Here is a 9,935-nt window from a genome sequence, read left to right on the forward strand (position 1 = left end):
AGGAGAGGATGTTGAAAGCCAGGGAAGTCAGACAAGGAGAGAAGAGGTAAATCCTTCTCTTAATCTGCAACCACTCTGCACCCCTCTGCAGCTTACTTTCCCTCTCTTGTCATTCTTAAGTCTTGTACAAGCCACGTTTTCTCCCTTGGGTTTCACTCACGATGGCCAGTGCAACGATTTTTGCCCTGAAAATGTCCTTCCTGAAGAAGCAATACCTTTCCACAGCAGCAGTCTAGGCTCAGGATTTATTCCAGCTAGTCTTTATGGCTGTACCCTGCTGGCACATCCAGGGTCCAATCAACCAGTCAAAGGCATTACTGTATACTAAAACATATATTGATGCCCTTCATTCCTCATTATATTAGCCAAATGTTCAATATATCATCAATTTTAGATTTAACTGTGGTGGTGGACTCTTATTCTTTTTAGGTTCTGGCCTTTCTTGTGTGTCTACCCAGCTCCAGACCTAAATTGAAGTCTTTTTTGTGTCCATTTTCTGCCCTTTTCTCAGTCTTTTATTTTACCTTGGCTGTACCCTGATGAAAATTTATTTATTGAGCTGCACCTCATGCTGAGGTTTGGCAATCCACTTACTGCCTCCCAGAGCCATCACTCAAGTCAGAAGAAAACCTTTCCAGAATAATCTTTGCCTCCTCTTTTTTAGTTGTCATATGGTTGTACTTCTATTGATGCTCTTGACATCACCAAGTAGAAGACACTGACACCCAGGATTGCTGGGAGCCCCCTCACCTCTAACTCACCTTACAGCAGCTCAATGAGCTCCCCCTGAATTCAGACCCTGTGTCCTTGGCCAGTCTGACTCTGGACCATCTTCCCCTGCCACTGCACAGGGGGGCACCCCAACATTTTGCACCACAGTTTGTTTCCTCCAACTGGTCCGTGTTTGCCATAGCGTCAGCAAAGCAGGAGCAGTGTTCTAGCAGATGCTCCCGGTGTAGGGATCCTCCTCTGGGCTGGCTTCTCGCAGCTGCTGGCAGCAGGGAGCGAGTTAGCAGTAGCACCATGACATTTTCCAGGCTCTCTAGACTCTTCTCTCAGAAGTCTCTCCTAGCAGCAAGCACACTTTCTGTCCCTCTGTTTTCCTCCATTAATGAGCTCGGCTGATTAGCCCCCTTGCTGCTTCAGTTTCTCCAAGCCACAGTAACACAAGCACTACCTCCACACGCTTTCTCGAATCCTAAACAGGGATTGCTCTTTTCTCTGTCTTGTCTTCAGCTGCCTTTTATCAATAAACCACAACAAGACCTGGCTGCTTTGATTTCAAAGTATGGTAGTAGTCTCTGTGCTTCCAATTAATTTATGTTTAGTGAAACATTGTGTATCCAAAGCCCCAACTGCAGATACCTTTTATCACCTAAAATACAGAATGATGGAGCAGAAAACTTTTTGGTGCTTCGTGCTTGGCTCTCCGGTGAGCAAGTGGGACCCAAAAACGGAATTTAAAGCTGTCTGAGGCGGATTGCAGACATGCCAGAGAAATTGAAGAGAGTGCACTGGAGAGGAAGAAAACCCCTCCAGCAAAAAAAATAAAGTTTTGAAACCTTCAGATTTAGTTTGTATAGTTTGAACACAGCTGCATGAGCACTGTCACCATGATAGCTGCTCGTGACAGTCCCACTTCTATTCTTAGTATTCTTTGCCAAGCTGGAGAGAGGCTTTTGCTGAAGGCCACAAAGAGCTCTGTCCCACATGACTAAAAGCCTACCACTTCTTTATGTGTCCCCAGGCAGCATTCACAGGTCCTAAGAAACAGAAAGAATGTTGAGCTTCTGGGACATGATGAGGCGTAATCTTGCTTTTCTACCAACATTATTTTTATGACTGAATCACTGTAATTATATTTTTCTTCGTGCAAATGTTATCTGCTCTTTCAGTACTATGGCTGGGTTTTTCTCCTTTTCTAATTGGTTTCTTTGTCTCTCATGAATTTCATTGTCTGTGTTCCATATCCCGCTTACCTAGTGTGGCACAGAGCACAACATGCTGCCTGTTACTGATTTTGTGGCCTGTTTGGGTGTAACAGTAACAGGTGGGGGGTTCTGGGTGGGTCATTGCTGGGAGCAGAAACCCAGAAAGGTAGAAAGCAATACTTTGGCCATAACATTGAAGCTATTCCCGCCTTCTATTCATACCTGAGAAGCACAGAAGAAAAATTTCTGAGGTTGCTGGGAGCTCTCATCTGCTACGGCAGTGACAATAAACAAAACTGATATGACTGGTTAGAGAAAGGGGAGCAAGTTCAACAGTGACTCACATCACACATCTTGCATTGTACAGAGCAAGATGAATGAAACCATCCATACAGACAAGGGGAACAAATCAAGAAAGCAGTGCTATGCAAGAGAAGCCAGCATATCAGAACTAGAAAATGCCTCCCTGAACACAACTGTATTCTTGTCCTTTACATTCATTTTACATTTTGTTCTTTACATGTCAAAGGTGCTTTAAAATGTTTTAAAACCTATGTGTATGTAACTTCTGAAACCAGTAGTGTGATTATGTATATTAAAAAGCCCAGGTAGATGTAAAAAAACAACAATTAAGAGACAAGTCAACTGCTAGCACATTCTCTACTTTATGGGGCTTTTCCTCCCCAGAACATTTGATTTCTGCTGGCTTTAGTTATTTATGATTTAAAATAATAACTTGGAAATTGAGAAACAGGACCCTGGTTCAGGACAGCCTTAAAAATGTATTTCAGCAAGTTTCAAACTGTTTTTCTGTATTGACTTGAATGCCCTCAACAAATTATACAAAATTATGTTGTGGGATGCTTTCTGGTATGCAGCATGTATCTAATGAATCAAACAATTCTTTGGTGCTTGTAGGGACAGCTGCCAGATTTCTGCATCATAAAAATTTTTAATAATGCATAGGTTGTGGGAAAAAATTACAAACAGATACTGAGAAGAGAGACTCAGGACACTGTATGAAGTCATGAATAGGGGACACCTGGCATGGTCAGGATATTACAAAATTATAAATGCATTTATTTAATAGAAATAGACTGCTCCTTGGCACCTAGGACTGCCTTCCTGCCTCTGTGACAAACATGCTGAATGCAATCCTTCTGGAGAAACTGTGAGACTTTTAATTTGCTGGAGCACCAAAGACACTAAAGGATGACAATTCAAACTGTATGTGATGTGGTTATTGCAAAGGCTTATTTGTTCTGTTTAGCCCTGGGCCAGGGGACTGGGTGCTGCTGGAGGAGATGAGAAAGCCTTACATGTTAATTCAGGAGTGATAGCCCCAAAGTTTGAATGACTGCAGCTTTGTGTACAGAGCTTTAAATACAGATTAGAGATATGGCTTCAAATCAGAGAATAATCCCATTGCTCTTGCCTATTGGGAATAATCCCATTCTTTTTATCTTGGACTCATTGGGTCATGCACCTGATTTTACGAAGTCCAAAATATAGACTCTGTTTTGATCCTTATCAGTTCTGCACTTAGTGCCAAATGTTTGCAGTTTGCCTGTTCACTGAGCTTGCTGATATTTCCTTCCTCTGTTCCAGCCCCCTGCCCCCAGTTTGCTCCACTGTTGAGGCTCCACAGCCTCCAACAGGGTGTCACATCCCATCAAATTGTGGCCCCTTTTATAAACTAGGCACTATTTATTTCACACATTTCAGACAGTGGTTCTGTTCCTTCATTCTTCACTGAGTCCCATTCCAACAGTCTCTCAAGATCTCTTGTTTACTAAATTTGAAGTTCCACTGTTGACTTCCACTTTCCCTGTCTAGAGACAAAAAAGAATCATTTTTCTACAGCGTGCTCACTCAAGAGATGAATATCAAATGCTGGCAGTTACTGCAATTCAAACACAAATTCTAGTCTTATGGCTGCCCCTCATGCCTTCCAGATGTCAGAGCTGTCCATTTTCTGTAACACTTAGTACAGCTGGACTACCTTTACCTGACAGCTGGAATAAACTAGCTGCTCATTCTGAATGAAGTAGACATAGTTTGACAAAAGAGCCAAATTTCCTATTGCATAGAAAAAATTGATGGAAAAAACCAAAGAAATCTTGAAGTGCTTGAGGCTGACTCTTAAATCAGACCCTTCATAAAGTACAGATGCTCAGACTGTAAAGGGATAAGGAAGCCAGCAATAAAAAACACAAAAACAAAAAAACATACACAAACCCCCCTCAACCCATATTTTGCCCCATATGTTTTGATGGTACTGTTGGGTGAAAGATTTGTGTGAAACTTAGCTGACATCAGACCACAGAGAAGGGTTATGATACAGTCTAAAGGTACACTGCATTTCCTTAATTTCTTTTTATTTTCACATCTCGTGCTTCTATGGACTATTTTTCTTATGCTTATGTGACAGATACAGGAACACCACTCTCAATAGTGACAAGAAAGCACATGTTAAATCTCCACATATTGTTTTTCAGCATTATTTCTGACTTCTCCACAGAGGATAACTCTGGAGTGTGCCAGGAGCTCTTGTATATGGATTTTTTTAAACCATCAGTGTCTATGGACATTCATTCAAGTCTGATTGCTATTAAATAATCTTAAAATCCTAAATTCATCTAGACAAATATATTTCAGACACCTTAGTTGGCTGGCTGGGATGAACTCTTGATCTAGACTTGCTACCTCTATTAGATATAGGCATTAATCGGAACTTTCCCTATATTCAATAAAAAATGTCACAGCAAGAACTTGTTTTTCCTACTAGCTATCAGTTCCAGATTTAGACTAGTCTAGGTAATCTTTCAAACCACATCCTCCAAATGGACATGCTCCTTTTTCTTCATTTCTTTTTCAGATCCAATCAAGAACTCAATAGGAGACATCACATAGGCATCTGTCTTAATAGCTTTCCCCATCTGACCTTTGTTACTGTCTGAATCATCTTCTGTGGCATTGAAGTGTAACTTCCATCCTCGTCATTGGATATTTTGCATTGCATTAAAATTAATAGTCCCACAAACATCTCTTCCAGCTCTATTTGCTTCAGTTCACATGCATCACCCTGTCACAGGGCAGCTAAAATCTTTGCAGCTAGTATTCTGACCCTTTTGCTTAGCTCTTTCTGTGCTCCGTTATTTCATAGCTCAGCTGCCTTTTGTCACTGGGCTACTAGCATATTTCTGCAGTCAGTGAGCATGTAACCTCATTAGTGTGATCCTGGGTAGTTGCCAAATTCTTTTAAATATACACTTAAAAGAATAAAGGAACGTATAAAAATTGCCTCATGAATAAGATCACATATATACACTTCTATCAACTTACAAGAAATGGGTCCATGTGAACCTCATGAGGTTCAACAAGGCCAAGCACAAGGTGCTGCACCTGGTTTGGGGCATCCCCCAGTATCAGTGCAAGGTGAGGGAGGAAAGGACTGAGAGCAGCTCTGAGGACAAGGACTTGGGAGCGCTGATAGATGAGAGGCTGGACATGACCTGGCAATGTGCACTTGCAGCCCAGGAAGCCAAACATGTCCTACAACAAAAGTAGCATGCGCAGCACATCAAGGGAGGGGATTCTGCCCCTCTTCTCTGCTCTGGTGAGACCCTATCGGGACTACTGTGTCCAGTTCTGGAGTCCCCAGCACAGGAAAGACATGGACCTGTTGGAGCAAGTCCAGAGGAGGGCCATAAAGCTGATCAGAGGGATGGAACACCTCTCCCGTGAAGACAGGCTGAGAGAGTTGGGTTGTTCAGGCTGGAGAAGAGAAGGCTCCAGCAAGATATTGTTGCAGCCTTCCATCACCTAAAGGGGCTTTATAAGAAACATGGAAACAGACCTTTTGGCAGGCTGTTGTCCTATATTTCTTTTATAAGTAAGACATTTTTTATGAGGAGGGCAGTAAAACATGGGCACGAGTTGCCCAGAGAAGAGGTCAATGCCCCAGCCCTGGAGACAGGCTGGACAGGGCTCTAAGCAACCTGATCCAGTTGTAGGTGTCCCTGCTCATGGCAAGGGGGTTGACTAGACGGCCTTTAGAAGTCCCTTTCAACCTAAACTCTTTATGATTCTATGTCTGTGTTTATTGCCTTTATCCCATTCCCCTGAGGACATAAGCCCACCTCCGGTGAAGTGAGAACCATGACATGGACCAAAGCCTGACCTTCACTCTGGTTTACATTGCTGCAAGTGGTGTTCCAAAATCACTTATCAGCCAAGAATGGCATGGGTCTGAGTTGCAAAACGCTGATTTGCCTATTTAGTGTGTGGATGCCATCAGTTCCCCAAACACTCAGGTTTCAGGTCCAGAAGAGCATCAACACGGGTTTAACATTTTCATTAAAACATTACCTTCTGCTGCCTTTCTGAGGGATGCTGTCTGTGTGTGCCCCTGAGGGGAAGTAGCTGTCAGGCAGCACCACCAAACAGCTTGCTCTGCCTGTGAAAATGTAGAGAGGATCATCAGGTTGAAAAATTCCTCACATTCTTTAAACAGCTCTCCCAAGTGAAGTGAGGAGGAAGAGCCCTGCGTCACGGAAGGCAGGCTGTACCTCTGTGTGGCTGTGCCATACTGCAGTGGGGGGAAGCGGGAGGTGGAATGCAAAACATTAATGGCCTTGAGTTCTGCTGAAAATGACTGACTGCTTTAATTAGTGGGAGCCCTGCCAGGTTCCCACCTGACAGCCTCTGTGAGGCTCCCAATTGCCAGGCTTGCACAGATTTTATCAAGACACTGAATGTGGCAGCTGGAGAGCAATGTCTTCTTCTGCCTTCCCCAGCCTCAGGCAGTTCAGCACCCAGTCTTAGCTGGTTGAGACCAAATGCTGGCATCGACAGGTGCTCTCATGAGCACAGACATGTGAACGCTGCAGCATCTGGAAGGTATTAGTCAAAAAGTTTTCTTCTATGCACTTGTTCCTCTCCAAACATGACTCGCTTCCACTGCAAACTTCCTTCGCTATACATTATTTAACTAATTGTCTCTTCCAAACATGTTCATCTCAGTAAGTATGTAGAGTCCCTGAATTGACAGTCATTTCTCCTGAGGCAGCAGCAAAAAACCTGTCTATCCCAGTGTGACCTGACAAACAGAAGCCCCAGACAAAACTGCCTGCAATTCAAGCTGTCCTTTCACCTAGGACTGCACTGATTTAACAACTTCTTCCTGAGATACACTTTATATAGGTATTTCTGCAACACCAGGAAACTTTACCATGTTACCAGTCTTCCCACAATCTCATTTGTTCAGGCCTTAGAAAGCAAGGATGAGAAAAGATGAGTGAATTCTTCCTCTAGAAATTATTTAGCTTATACCCTTACGCTTCCCACATGTGCTTTTGTAGTGCACGGCATGACAAATAGTGGAAATAAGGGGAAAGATACTGAGAAATCTTCAAAAGACTTAGGGAAGTCTGGAAGATACTGAAATATTGTGGGGTTTGTTAATTTCATAGATCTATGCACATACTTTAACATGTGCCAACTTTTTCTAAAACCTCTAGATACCACTGGAATCTCTTGCTATGGGTGCTATGCAGCACAACTCCCTTTGCCATTTTCTCACCAGTACCTTCAACTAGCAGGTCTTATCTGCTCTGCAGTCCTTGCTTTTCATTACTACTGCTGCACTATATCTTGTAGTCTACTGTCAGTAAATGAAGTCTATTGCTCTCAGGAGTTTCTACTTGTTTCATGTGATCAGTTTTGATTGCATTGTTCTCTATGTTGGAAATAAGGCTCTCAGTAAAATATTCAGGCAGAATTTCTGAATAGGCACAAGCTGTGCTTGCACTGGCTACCAAGAATTTCAGAGAGCAAATTAGAGTAGCCAACAAACCTGTCACGATGTCTTGGCAATGTAGCCAGTTGCGTAGGGTGGCAGATATCTGGGGATGAAGGGTGGCATCCATCCTGCCACCACTGCCAGAAAAGTGGGGCTTGGTGAGGTGAAGGATACCACTGAACTAACTGGGGAGACAAGTCAGCCATATTGCGGAAGGTGTAGTAGTGTCTACTACCACAGCAGCAGAGTCTTGCTCTCATACAAGCTGTGTAATTGTACATAATGGCAGCTGTAGTTAAATTCATCTGGTTCAAGATGTTACAAATACAGTTGTACACCCTGTTCTTCCACTGACAGGCATTTCCTGCCAGCTGCAGGGGCAGAGGGATGGTGTACATCTGGTCCTCCATGTTCCTGTAGCCACTAGTGAGAATGAAGTCATTGCTGCATGGGCTGATCTCTTTCCCAGTCTTGGGGCAGGGGAATAAATTTTGCAGCAGTCCAGACTGCTAGTACTCCTGCATGCTGGCAGCTGGCAAGCTTCCTTTAGACTTGGACTGAATTAAGTGGAGAGCAAAAAATCCACAATATTAATGTGGTGACATTTCACTCCCTACGGAAATCTGTAGGCACCAAAACAGCCATCACCTATATCAGTCCAACAGTTTAAGCATTTCCTGCTGTATTACGGTATCAGTGGTGAAACTGGGTCCATCTGCAATCCAGCTGAAGTGTCAGCATCTCATTGGTTTTGGAATTACAGACTTTCAATCCAACAGCAACATAATGACTAATATCAACTCCTCCTGCTTGAATAATCACTTCTAATAATCAGTGGATGTGATTTCTTCATGGGTTCAGGGTCATTAAAAGGTCACATCTGGACAGGATGTAAAAAATAACTCCATTGACTCACTCAGTTGTCCCCCATTCTGTATTTACTGAAGCATTTCTGCCTGCATGGTAGCTTGCACTTGTCCTTATTAAATTGCTGCTTTTTTTTTTTTTCCAGAGACCACTTTTTCAATTTTTCAAGTTTATTTTGGAGTCTGAGCCTGTCTCACAGTCTCTAACTACTTGTTTTATAGGCTAACTTAATATCTCTATTCTCCCCTCTACCATTAAAGTAAGCAGCAATACATGTAACAGAAACGACACTGAGGTTATCTCAGACTTCATGAAAGTTTTCCAAGACACTCTTCCTTCCATCAACAGTTTCTTTTTTTAGAAAGGCTATCCACCCAGTTTTCCTAGTCCATGAAGTACACTGGTTTAAAATATTTTACTCCTGACTAATCTACTTTGACAGTTACTCAGTCTCTCCTTAGAGGCTTATAGTTTCATTTTTTGCTTGCTGTGTTTCAGAGTTTTTCCAACAGTTTAATTATGATAGCTGTTTAGTTTCTTGATTCTTCAATCTCTTTGCCCTTTTTTTTCATGACAGGCCCTAGATATGTCTTTTTCCAGTCTTCTGGTGCCTCACTCAGTCTCCAGGAGCTGTCTCTGATAATGGACTCGTCCAGGCATTGCAGTCTATTTGCTAAGCTAACAGAGAAAAGGTCCATTAGACTTAGCTCACACGAAAATATTTTTCTCAGCTAGCTATACCCAGGAGTTTCCCTTCCTTAGGTGAAGGGTGCTATCAAGATATGATGTTGTTAATTGTGCTAGCTATAAGCTCTTGGCAACTTTGGCTGGACAGCATCTTCCCTCTCCCACATGGTGGTTTGGAGAGACATTCTTAGAGGACAAAACAAGGAGATTCAGTTTAGATTAATAACCACAGCCTTGTGTGATAGGCCTCCATCCTGAAGAGGACAGACAACTTGGCAGGGGGAGAGAGAGGAAGCATTTCTCTACATTGAAAATGTAACCAGGACAGAGGGATAACAAAGGGGACCAGAGCTACTTGCACATATGAGTAAAATACAGCAAGTAGCTTCACCCCTAGGAGGAAAAGAAACAGGGGAAACATCAAAAATTTAATCTTAAAGCTTTTTAAAAAAATTAACATCTCAAAAACCAAAGGAAAAATGTGCAAGGTTTGAATCCTGAAACGGATTTTACTTTGTAATTATTTTGTCTATTGTTCAAGGAGAAAAGAAAAAAAAAAAAAAGAAGTTGCTATTTGACAGAGGCCGCAAACAATTTCAATCTCAATTTTTCAGCTTAGTTGAAGAGCTGAAAAAAGTCAATTGTTT

Source organism: Corvus brachyrhynchos, unplaced genomic scaffold, assembly GCF_000691975.1.
Source record: "Corvus brachyrhynchos isolate BGI_N302 unplaced genomic scaffold, ASM69197v1 scaffold202, whole genome shotgun sequence".
NCBI classification, from domain to species: domain Eukaryota; kingdom Metazoa; phylum Chordata; class Aves; order Passeriformes; family Corvidae; genus Corvus; species Corvus brachyrhynchos.